The sequence below is a fragment of the Arvicola amphibius genome, chromosome 2 (assembly GCF_903992535.2).
Source record: "Arvicola amphibius chromosome 2, mArvAmp1.2, whole genome shotgun sequence".
Taxonomy (NCBI): Eukaryota; Metazoa; Chordata; class Mammalia; order Rodentia; family Cricetidae; genus Arvicola; species Arvicola amphibius.
Genome location: NC_052048.2, coordinates 171,006,148 through 171,018,759, shown reverse-complemented (window position 1 = coordinate 171,018,759; position 12,612 = coordinate 171,006,148). Strand labels below are relative to the sequence as shown.

At 35.9% G+C, this 12,612-nt stretch overlaps 1 protein-coding gene across 8 annotated transcripts in view; it reads left to right on the top strand.

Annotated features, from left to right (window-relative positions):
• The window catches only part of Cadps2 (calcium dependent secretion activator 2), a 510,179-nt gene that overhangs the window by 200,227 nt on the left and 297,340 nt on the right, over window positions 1-12,612 (top strand). The window lies entirely within an intron of this gene.

Here is a 12,612-nt window from a genome sequence, read left to right as displayed (position 1 = left end):
CACATTGGTGGCTACTAGGCATATACAGGGTCGGCCCTGAATAGAAAAATGACAGTCATCTGCAGCCACAACAATGTCTTTAATGTATAATGAGCCAGTGCTCCTCAGTGCAAAATAATTTGTCATTAAAGTATGATGCTAGTTTTCAGAGTGTTATCAAAGTAATTTCAATTTCAATTTTTTTTCTTAGCCTCAGCCGGGAAGAAATGAATTGAGGATGATTGTTAAACTGGCTAATTTAAAGCAATGACAGCTAATAATATGTTTTCTCTTAAGTTGTTATTCAAGTCATGCATATGAAAATTGAATAAAATCTCATATGGTTTTCATTTTTAGACTGATTTGTCTCATAATATATTCCTTAGGTATTTGCATTTTTTTGGGTGTATATATTATTTAACTCAGCCCTAATATACAATTCAAATCACCAAAATTCTACCCTTTTAAAAATCATTAAGAATTGCACTTCTATATTGCACACACATTTATTTTGATCTTTTTGCAAGTTTGTTTCTCTTAATTTCTGTATCCTTTCAGGTTCCTTACTTTTCATCACTAATTTGTGAATAATTTAGATGAATAAATTAAGAATTCATTAATAATTAATTAGCATGTCACCTTCACCCTACAAGCAGTTCATGTGCTCACTGTCGTTGTTTTCGCCGTGCCATTAAGCCAGGTGGCATTTTGATAGTGGAGGATAACAGCAAATCACGAGCTTACGTATTAACAAATGTCTACGGCTAAGACATCACCTCCCATGCTGTCCATAGTGGTCTCTTTGTAAAGTTAATGTTGATGACCAACACTAAGTAATAAAATCGAGATTCAGTCATTCAGTAGCTGTTTACTGAGAATTTATCAAAAGACTCACCAAGTTAAAGAAAACAAGCTGAGCCTACTGCTTCCCTGTTCCAAATGCAGTGGGGCGGTAGAACCGCCCAAATAGTTAACTACACATTCCAATTTATATTGCCTATAAAATACCTTCCTACATATTACAGGTTTATGGTTATTAACGCAGAATCTTTTGTCTTCTTTTTAAAAACTGTTCTTTGCATATGAGGTTTGGACCTTATAATTTCTCTCTCCTGTGACTTGCAGCACACAATACTTCCCATTCAAGTCACTGATGTAATGGTGGGTTTATATTTGCATTCAGTTCTATCAGAATTTACCTCGTGTAGGACCTGTTCTGTCTTCTTGTAGAATTACATCCGTTATCGAGATGTCCTTGTTGTTTCTCTAAAGCCTACTTTGTCTTACCCTAATGGAGCTAGCTGGCGCTTCCCTATGATTAGAGTTAGCATGGTGGATATTTTCCCTTGTGTTGACTTTTAACATGATTTTATTTTTAAATGTGTAATTGGGTCTTGAGAGTTTATTTGTTTTGTTTACACCCACTCAGATAGTTTTTTCTTTCAATGCCTGTGTTTAGATCACTCATAATTAAAGTGATTACTATAGTTGACTTAAATAGTACAATCTGTTATTATTTCCTTGCTGCTTTCCTTTGTCCCTATATCATTTTGTCTTTAATACTTTCTATGCTTTCTTTCTCTATCTTCTTTTGATGTAGCACACATTCCGTTTTTAAGTATATTTACTAGATTTCATAAGTTATATATTATAGATCATAAAATCACCTAATTCCTTCCTCATGTGACACTAGGGGACTTTTAAGTCCAATTCAGCTTCCCTACAATTCAGTGTTCTTCCTTCTTTCTTATGCTGTATTAGTATAATTCATCTTGACTATGATATGCCATAGTCAATCAATATGTTATGACAACTGTTGTTTTAAACAGTTAAATTTTCTGATAGGAGGACGACATTATTCATTACTGTTAAAGTGCTTTTTTATTAGCATTAGCACCCTCTGTTAAGTTTGAAATGTTTTTCTTTGAGACAAGAGGCATATTAATAGTTGTAATTAAATCTCCTTGTTTGACAGTTGTTTCTGGTTCAGATGTTTGATTTGTTCTTTCTGAGTCTTTTATACATGTCTTTATATACATCTTGAATTATTTTAGAAAGTCAAATATATTGTACCAAATGATGGGATCTGACCTAATAAGACTGTTGTGTGAGAATTGTGCTAATCTGACCATGGGTTAGGTTGTGCCTGTTTCTTGGGGCCATACATACAAGAAGCTTCAAAATCCCAATATGCTTGTGTTTTTGTTTTGTTTTTTTTTTCTATTGACTAATTGTATTTAATTATCTCATACGTGTTTCTAATGTATTCAGTCTCTCCCCACACTCTCTCACTTCCCTCCATCTCTAACAACCCGCGCAATCTCTACTAGTCCCTTTCCCAGATTCATGATTTTTGGTTTTGTTTATGATACACTTAGTTTAACCATGGCCATTGTGTGACCATTAGATTGGAAGTGACTTTTTCTATAATGTATCTGTGTTTATCTTTAACCATTTTGCAAATCTATTTTCCTTAATTTCTGCATCTTATTCGTGTTTCTTATTTTTATTGCACCGCTAATTTTATTGTGAATAATTTAGATGAATAAAGAATTAATTCATAATAAAGTAGTATGTCAATAACACTGCAGATAATTCATGCACTCACCATAGTAGTTTTCACTGTGTCATTATGCCTGGTGGAATCATCAGTGGGTACATAACCGAAAGCAATGTTTGCTCTATCTCTGAGTCTATCAGCAGGAATAGTTCAGTAGTGAGGGTTAGAGTTCCATAACTTTTCCTCCATCTATGCTTGCTTTTGTTCCGATGTTCTTTGAATCTGAGCTTCTCTATTCACTCCACAGAGAGTCTGTATTCACATCTGTTTTGGCTGTTGTCTACTGCTGTGTTAGAGATGTATCCATAGCAATGTGCTGGACAATGGAAGGGGTGCTTTTTAGTCTGATTAAATCTTTTCATGGACCCAGGTCACTGTGATAAAACCTTTGTGTTTCTGTTTCTTGTCCAGGGGACTCATTTCTTTCTACCTTCAAGTCCCTTATTTCCTTCTGTACTACAGACTTCACAATGTATTTTCTTAAGCTCTCTGTACCCTGATCACTGAGTTTTCTGGTTGGGTTTTGTGTCGCCAGGAGATGAGACAGGAAAGCCACAAGTGTGGTGGTATTGTTTCACTGAAACTGGAAGAAGGGCTTGGCTTTTCTCGTTGGCAAAATCTCTTATATTGGGAGGAGGGTCTGATAAATTTAGAAAAAACCTTCCACTCTTTCTTTCCTGGCTACTTGGGATAATTTCTTGGCCCCTTATTACTAGAAGGGAAGTCAGTGAGACAGGGAGCTAAGCTCCCTGTATTCAGCTTAGCACCTTGTGAAAAGAACTGGGTAAGCAAGTGCTCCACCAGCATGGCATCTGGTGCCTGATCAAGGTTTTTGATTTTTCTATTTGCTCAGCCTTTGCTTTTAAGAATGGGAGTGATGAGGGTTCAAGCTCTTCATATATCTGAGCAGAAAATGGAACTCTTTTTACTTCCTGATTGAAAAAGTTTAGAGATGGATCATTAAAAATAAGTGGAAAACAAAAATCATAAAAACCTCTCATGGGAGACATTTTCCTAAAGAAAAATGGTGATTTTACAGAAATTATGAAATAAATTAAGAAAAAAATGATATTCTCTTTTCTGCAAGTGAAGTACATGTACACATGACCCCCTGTGTGTGTGTATGTGTGTCTGTACAAGTGTGTGTATATACATGTTGGTTTTTATTTGTTGTTGTTATCTTCCAACAAAATATGAAAAGTTAAGAGAGTCAGAAGTCACAGAAAACACTTCGTGTTTTATTGGGAGGGAATATTTTGGAGAGAGAATTACAAATAGACTTGACTGCTTTGCTTCTCTGGTCTTCAGGATGAACACCAATATCTGTCTCTGGGTTTCTATTATTTGTGCTACATTTGGTGCCCAATGTTTGGGGTATGAATTCATGGAAAAGCTGTTTGCCTATTGCTTTTTAGCCACCAGCACAGACCAGAGGTGCACTTGGGTAGCCCAACAGAGCTGCATGTGGGCCTCCAGCCCACCTAGCTAGACTTTCTATTCTTTTTTTGCCAAGCCTCTGAGAAATTTTAGGATTTTCCTGTTGTAGCCTCTCTGAAACAGTCTTCAGCTGCCACCTAAACTCCAGAGGAGATAAGAAACTAGAGGGACATATCATAAAGAACTCATCCAGAGTGCTCATCATAGCTTTACAGATCATTAGCCATGATTTAGCCCAGAATATTAAAAGTACTGCAAGTAAGGACAAAGAGTAAACTGTCAGCCGAAATTCTAATTTCAGGAGAATATCCAAAATGCAGTGACAGGGATAATACTGGGTATAAAAGATGGGCACTTATAACCTAAATTACTAAACAGTTTTGTATAACTTAAAATGTCATTAAGTTGGATCAGTAAGCTTATTTTCTTTAAACAGAAATTAAATGTTTCTTAAAGAATTTCTTAAAATATGACATAAGGTGAATACAGCATGCTCACATCAGTTAGTAACCATGCATGGAAATAGATAATATGCTCCATGAATTGTGTGAAATGAGCAGAGTACAGTGACAGATAAGATCTAGGTATTTGCTAGCCTTAATTTTTCAAAGCATGCCTTTGTAAATGACACAGTGATGTAATAACTCACTGCATGGGTCTATCCTGCAGAGTCTGAGGAAGGCAGGATAATATATTATCATAAACAAATTTACCAAAATTTAAATTGCCAAAATTCTCTGGGGCAGAGAGACCCACATGCATAGACTGCAGAACAGGAGGTGGGGCCGTGGCTCACAATGACATTCACATAACAAGGTAAGGGTCTTCCAAAGTGTAAAGACGTAAGCAGAACTACGTGACCAGAGCCCAGAGTATATGCATAGTGCTGTATATACTCATGGGAATGCTTATCCTTCTGCCTCTTTATTTAGGTTTAAGAGGATTGAGTAACTCAATTTTTATCACTATCTAGATCCTGATCTTTTCTGCCTGAAGCAGCATTCATCAATGTTTTATAATCTCATTCCATTAACTGAAATAAAATGACTCACCTAGATTTACTCAAAAGTCAAAGCAATGTTAATTAAGAACTTGATCTCTAAATATCCCTCACCCATATTCCTTGTACTCTGAGAACTTGAAGGGCAGTTAAGAATACCACAGAACTGCCAGAGTGTTTTTAAAGTGGTAATCAGAAATATTGGTGAACTGTTAAAATTCAGTGTTTATGATTCCATTTCTCTAGAAGCTTTCCAACCATTGAACATTAAGGTTTGGAGATGAATTTGGAGTTTAGATTTAGCCTTACTTAAATAATAAAGTAACTGCTTTTCTTTCTTGGTTCTTTCCCTATGGAAGGAATGCCCCCCCCCCCCAAAAAAAACCAGAAACCATGAGGCATTAAATGTTCTGAACACTTCAATTCAAAGCCTGCGAAAGAACATGAACACAGAGGAAAAATGTTCCCAAGACTAGAAGTGACCTTCACTGCCACCACGTTCTTTTTCACTTATTTTCATCCAGTAGCTTATGCTAGAAAGTTATTGTGTTTCCAGAGGAAACAAATGCACGTTTTATGTAGAGTTACATTTGATAACCTTCAAAATAAAGCAATAAATGAGGAAATTATAATGACTTAGGGATATTTGTGTGTATATGTAATTTGAAATGTCAAAACTACTTAAAACATTCAAGTATGATTAAGACTTTTGAGAAGAAATAAATCTTATTATTTCCCATTTTTAAGATATTATAATTGATGATCGAAATATCTATAAGTACTTATAAATATGCTTAATTCTTTTCTACAGAATTTCCTGATACTGTAAATTAGATGAGTTTGATTTAAGTGAATTTGAAATACTAAAATTGATGATTGAAATAACTATAAATACTTATAAATATGTTTATTTCTTTTTCATGCAATTGCCTGGTACTATAAATTAGATGAGTTCAAGTTAAGTGAATTTGAGTCTCTGGTTAGTAATATTGAGTAAATTTCCCCTCTAAAAATTAGATTTTTTAGCATTGTAAATAAATCAAATTATACATTTTTATTAGTGTGCATCACTTCACTATACATTTTATTTCTTAATTTGGGCTTCTGTATGGCCACACAAAAGGTTATTGCTGTTGGGCTTAGTGGTGTGCTCTTATAACACCTACACCAGAGAACCTGAGATATTATCTTGAGTTGGAGGTCAGCCTAGGCTGTATAACAAGACTCTGTCCTTGTCTTGTTATGGTGGTTTTACTTTTTGTTTGTGTGCTTGCTTTGTCTTTTTGGCTAAGTGTGGTGACTCACACCTACAATCCCAGATAAAGCAGGGTGGTTGCAAGCTACTAAGTGATAATCCTGTCATAAAAATGTAAAATAGAGAACATTCATTAATAAAACTTCTCCAAAATGTTGTGTTAATTGTGTTTTTCATTCTAAAATTTTCAGGCCCTCTGGCTTCTGCTTTTGTTTGTTTTGTTTTTCTAGATCAAGCCTGTTAGTGTTAGAAAATGTTTCCAACTTTTCCACTTTTAAAACTGAGAGCACATTTACAGACCGATGAGAATTTCTCATAATAGTACTAGGAATGATGTAGTTTTGCTGATCTGCTTGTTGCTTTTCTCAACTGCTAATGAACGTGCTGTTTCAAACATAGTTAGGAATGACGTCTTTATCCTTCATGGTTGATTGTTAATGAAAAATATTCATTCAAGTTGCCATTGTAGTTCTGTAGTATAACTTGAGGTATTGTATTTTCATACCTCCAGTTGAGGTTTTTTTGTGGTTGTATGTGATTGTCTTTTCTAAATGTGTGAAATATGACATCAGAATTTTAATGGTTATTGTATTAACTCTCTATATAAATTTTAGTAGTATAACCATTTTCATGATATTAATTCTGGCAATCCAGAGCAAAAGAACTTTCCATCATCTAGTGATTTTGTACCATAGAGGTCTTTCAGGTTTTTTATTAGGCTTAAAACTAGGTACTTTTTTGAGCTATTAAAATATCATATTTTTAATAATGTCTTCTCTGAGAGTACATTTTTAGTATATTGAAAACTACTGGGATTTTTTTAATTATCTATTTTTATTTTATGTATATAAATTTATACATATATGCTGAGTACATGTATGTATACCACATGTATGCTGCTATCATAGAGACTAGAGGAAGGGATCATGTGTCCTGAAACTAGAATTATAGGTGTTTGTAAGCCATCATATGTTTTCTTGGAACCAAACCCTGGTTCTCTTCAAGAGCAGTACATGCTTTTAACTGCGGAGCCACCTCTGCAGCCCATAGCCTATTGTTATTTTTTAATGGAGAATTTGTATCTTGCAAAACTAAGATGATATATTTGTATGATACATGACCCAGATTTGGTTATTTCCCTCGAGGTATTTTCATGAGATCAGAAGACAGATATTAGTACAGTTCATCAGTACACTTTTTTCCTGAGGGACCTAACATGAACACATTAATAACAATGTCTTAACTTGGTGTCAGATTACATTCATGATTTCTTTATGATTCTTCAACTCTACATGCACAATAGCAAAATAAAAGATTTTTTAGAACTACTAGATACCCTCAGACCTTTAAGACCAGCAGATTGTTACAAGAGAATTTAATGTCTGCTGTTCCTTGGTGATGCTGATGCAAACTGAGTACTAAAGAACTTGCCCTAAGGTCCCATTATAGGACTCTTCCCTATGGCTAGATCTGTCCGGGGATAAGGGAAGTGTTTCCACGAAGGAGACATGATATGACAATGTGAAAAAGTCAGCTTCTATAGTGGAGTCTTACTCAGTGTAACAGGTTTTTTAAAAGATTGTTTTAAATCTCACATTTATGTGTATGTGTGTCTACATGAGTGTATGGATGCCCATAAGGTCCATAAGAGGGTGAACTTCCATGAGCAGAAGTTACAGGTGGATGTGAGTCTCTCAACTTGGTGCTGGGACGCAGCAATACGGAACAGTGGGTGTTCCGTATTCCTGAATCACCTCTGTAAAGATTGCTCTAAAAAGATGGCAATTCCTGAGTTTTCGAAGATGCACATAAACTTAACTCCTGGAAGAAATACCAATTGACAAATGCATAAGGGACTAGATGGCTCATGTTATGGTTTGAATATCAAATGCCCCCTGCAGGCTCATGTGTTGAGTGCTTGGTACCCAGCTAGTCACACTATTTAAGGAGGTTCTAGCAACTCCAGCACCTCACTGGAGGAATTAGATCATTGGGGGTTTATCCCTAAGAGATGTAGCTCTTCTTAGAAACCTCCACCTCACTCTGCTGCCCATCCACCATGAGGAAAAGAATCTCTTCTCCGACAAGGACTAAAAACCCTCTATAACTATGAAGCAAATAAATTCTGTTTCTAAATTATTTTCTCTTAGGTATTTGGTCAGAGTGATGAAAATCTAACTATACACAGATTGTAGTAAGCTAGAAGGCATATTGTATGAATTTCTAGATAAATGAGAGATGGGCGTGAGGAGGCAAACAATTTGATGAAAGAGCTTAGGATTTACCTTGTGATAGGAAGCACTGCTGAGGAATATTTTAATTGGGAAAGGGATAAATAGAGGGATCAAAAGTAAGGATCAGATCAAAACAAGCCCAAGCCCGTTAGGGTACCCACTGAATGTTGTAGTTCCCTTCAATCCCATGCAGGTGGTCTCAGCCTGCCAGCCTTCTGTGTTCTCTCTCAGGATCACTCCATGTATGGTCTGTTACGTTCCACATCATGGCCTCTCTAGCCCACTCTAGTCTCCACTGTGGCTTAGACTTCACCTTCACAGTTTTACATATCATCCTCTCTCTCACCTAAAAGGTCTTTGCAGGAAATCTATTTCTTCTCGACATTGTCTAACTTCCAGAGTCTTCCTTTGAAATATCAGTATATGTCCCCGTGGTCTTGTCACACATTCTACATGCCTGGAAATGCGGTGTCAAGTGGATGATACTGAGGTCTGCTGCCACCTGAGATGCTACCAAGCATCTTTGGGTAGTTGTCAGTGTGGCTTCTGAGGGCTTGAGTGGCTGAACTCAAGAATACAATTTCTTCGACTTCCCTGTGTAATCAAGATGGACCAGGGATCTCTCTTCTCAAATGAAAGTTCTTAAAATGAAAATTTTTATGTAATTTTGTGTCCCTGGGTTTGTCATGGATAGGGCCTAGCCTTAAAGAAACATTTTTCTAAGTGTCCCACTAGAAAGTAACTCAAAATTTTAAAGGTAACACCAATATCTGTAACATTGTAGAAAGCTTTCTATTGGGTTTCCAACAAGCTCCCAAATCATGACAAGGAGTCTTCTTAGTTATGAATGCTTGGACATAGCTTAGCTGTTATAACTTTACCTATTTTCTCTTCATCTCTGTTTTTGCCTTGAGAATTTTTACCTTTCTTTCTGTATGTCCTACATTTCCTGCTTCTTTTGTGTCTGTCTGTCTGGCCCCATGTGTCTCCCTAATTCTCTTCTTTTCCCATTCTAAATTATTCTTATTCTCTCTCCTCACCAGCCCTGCCTATTCCTCTTCTGCCTAGCATTTTGCCAGTTTTTTATTATATCAGGTGTCTTGGACAGGCAAGGTGGAACAAATGCAATACCTCCTTATATAATTAAACAAATGCAGCAAAAACAAAAGTAACTCATCTTTAAATCATTAACAAATGCAGCAAAAATAAATGTAACACACTTCTGCATAGTTAAAGTAATATTCCACAGCATAAGCAAATGTAACACATCTTTGCCTAGTTAAAATAACATTCCACAATATAACACTATACTTTCATGGTTCACAACCTTTTACTTATGCCTTTTCTAGCCATACTGTATATATTTAAATCTACTGTAATACTTTTCTCCCCTTATTGTCTCAGGCCTTTTTTTTTTTTTTTAACTCTCGGAAATCTTAGTAATCAAAAATCTGCCAGAGTCCAGATGCTACAAGTAAAATTTCCCCCACCATGTAATTCATTTTTTTTTTTTTACCTTTAAACTCAGCTTCCCATCACGTTTCAGGACAGCGACAAATGAAGACAGATTCTTTGCCAGAATGTAAAAGAAGTGACTTTTAGTCCAGTCTCCAAGAAAGCCCCTATTCCTACAAGAAATTCATGGTCACTTCTGTTTCTAGGAGATTTCTAAGTTCCCTCCAAAATCATCTGTACAGCTCTGCTTACAGCATTTTGAGCTTCTCTAGCCCAGGACTGGGATTCTTCCAAATTCCTCCTACAACCCTTATCCAAAGACCACACTTCTGGTACAACTTTACTGTAGTGATTGCTTGAGCATCACTACAAAATTCCAAAGCCAAATTCCTGTGAGGAACAACCCAAACCTAGGGTCACTTAGCCCTATATACTTTGTCTGACGGAATATCATGGTTGCTTCAGTAGAGTTGCTCATTTAATGGCAGCTTGGAAGCAGAGAGTATGGAAAGGCCCTAGACAAGACACCGTCAAGGGCTCTATGACTAACAGCTAAGCCCCACCTCCAAAAGATTGTGTATCCTCCCAAAGCAGTGTCTCCAACTGGGAGTCAGGTGTTTATAACATGAGGCTGTGGGTGACATTGCAACTTGAAACCAAAACAGAGATCTGTATTTACTTCTCTATTGCATATAAAACTCTTGAACAGCTGGGCCTCCCTAAAGTCGATCCATACATTCTTCTGTTTCTGTGTTCTGGATTCTATTTCAGAATTCCTGCGTATCTGCCTACATGAAAACACTGAATCACCAACTTTCCTTGGAAGTAACAAAATATAAATGTAAATTCCAGTAGTGGTGGGAGTTGCTTATGTTTGTCTGTTAGAGCTTTTCTATAAAACGTCGTCTCTGGCTTTTGTTCCAACGTAGTGCTTCCTCTGCTCGAGCATTGTTCCAGCCTTCCATTGTATGGTAGCAATTATCCACAAGCAGGGCTTCTCATTGGTGTTCCTGGAATCAGTTTGGTACTACACGTATTAAAATCCAAATATTATTTGTCTATATAAACATAATACATGAAATTTGATATGCAAATTTATAATTATATTTAGATGTAAGGTTTTAGAATAGAGATTTAGCAGTCATTGAGAGAATTTTAATATTTTAAGCTTTATTTTAAATATTCCTTGCTTTAAACTAGAAAAAAATTATAAATTCTTTTTTTTGTCCCAATCACCTTAGTATAGTACAGTCTGGTTATTACTTTAGTAAGAAAGATCTTACACAATGAATAGCTATGATCAATTCCTGAATCTTAGTACTGAGTAATTGAAATACATCTGTTGTTGTTAAAGATTTAAAATGACATTATTTCTTATGTTAATATGATGTTATGATTCTTATATAAGCAATTTCAGATGATTAAGACTTCTCTCTCTCCATCTCTGAATCATTTGTACAGTTGTTGTGAATGTAGGGTTCCAGAACCTTCTTTAGATATCAGAATATGTTGATGTTCCTTCTATTTCTAAAATAAAGTAGTACAGAGTTTGCATGAAACGTACACAGTCCTACATCTGTGGAACATCTAATTGTCATGTAACACTTAACTGTGTAACTACTGCATAAATAGTTGTCATGCTTCATCTTCTTACATTTTGGTTTTACCTTACATGATCCCCACCACTTAGCTATCTTACCTCTCTATTCTTCAAGACCAAAGGAAATTCCACTGCCTCTACAAAGGCCTCCCTCCTCCCACCTCCATTTTTTTTTTTTTGCTAAATGTTGAGAGAGGATAAAAAATATTAGGAATTACAATTTTCAGTCGTACTCTGTAAACCTATCATTTTCTATTTTGATGTGTGTGTGTGTGTGTGTGTGTGGTGTGTGTGTGTGTGTGGTGTGTGTGTGTGTGTGTGTGTGTGTGTGTGTGTGTGTGTGTAATGTGAAATGCCTCCTTTACTGTGTTTTAACAACCTATATAGGGTAGATGTTATTTTTCCTATTAACTGTATAGTAATATATAATGTGTTTCCTGTTGTGTGCATTTACTCATATATAATGAAAAAGAACAGAAGGTATATACTACACTGAACTTAGGACTGTGAAACACTTGTGCTAAAACCCATAGCTCAACAGTAAGATCAACACGCTTTATCAGTTGTGTGACTGTAGGAAAGTGGCTTAAACCACCTGTGATTCAGATTTTCTTGACTTATGGCGAACAGTAATGAGACCCATCATAGAGGAATGCTCTAAGGCTAACCGAGGTAAGTGTTTATAAAAGTTAGAACAGTTAATGATATCAAATAAGTGATGGTTGTATGTAGTTTTTATTAGTCATGATGAAGTTACAGTTCCTATCTGGAAAAGTGAGTTTATGTGCATTATTTTATTTAGTGGTAAACTTTCAACCCCAGGATGGTTAATGTGGATATAGATTAAACCGTTTTATCACGAAAATATTATTAGTAAATTGTTGCTTGAAAATGTTAGTTAATTAATTCTTTACAGAGATGAATTTTTAAAACTTATTAACTTGGACCTTTCATGCATGTGTGAGTGCTTCCATGTATATATGGGTACCATGTTTATGCCTGGTGCCTATGGAGACTAAAAGGCTTTGGATCTTTTAGAACTGGAGTTACAGGCATTTCTGAGCAGCCTGGTGTGGGTTCCGGGAACTGAAC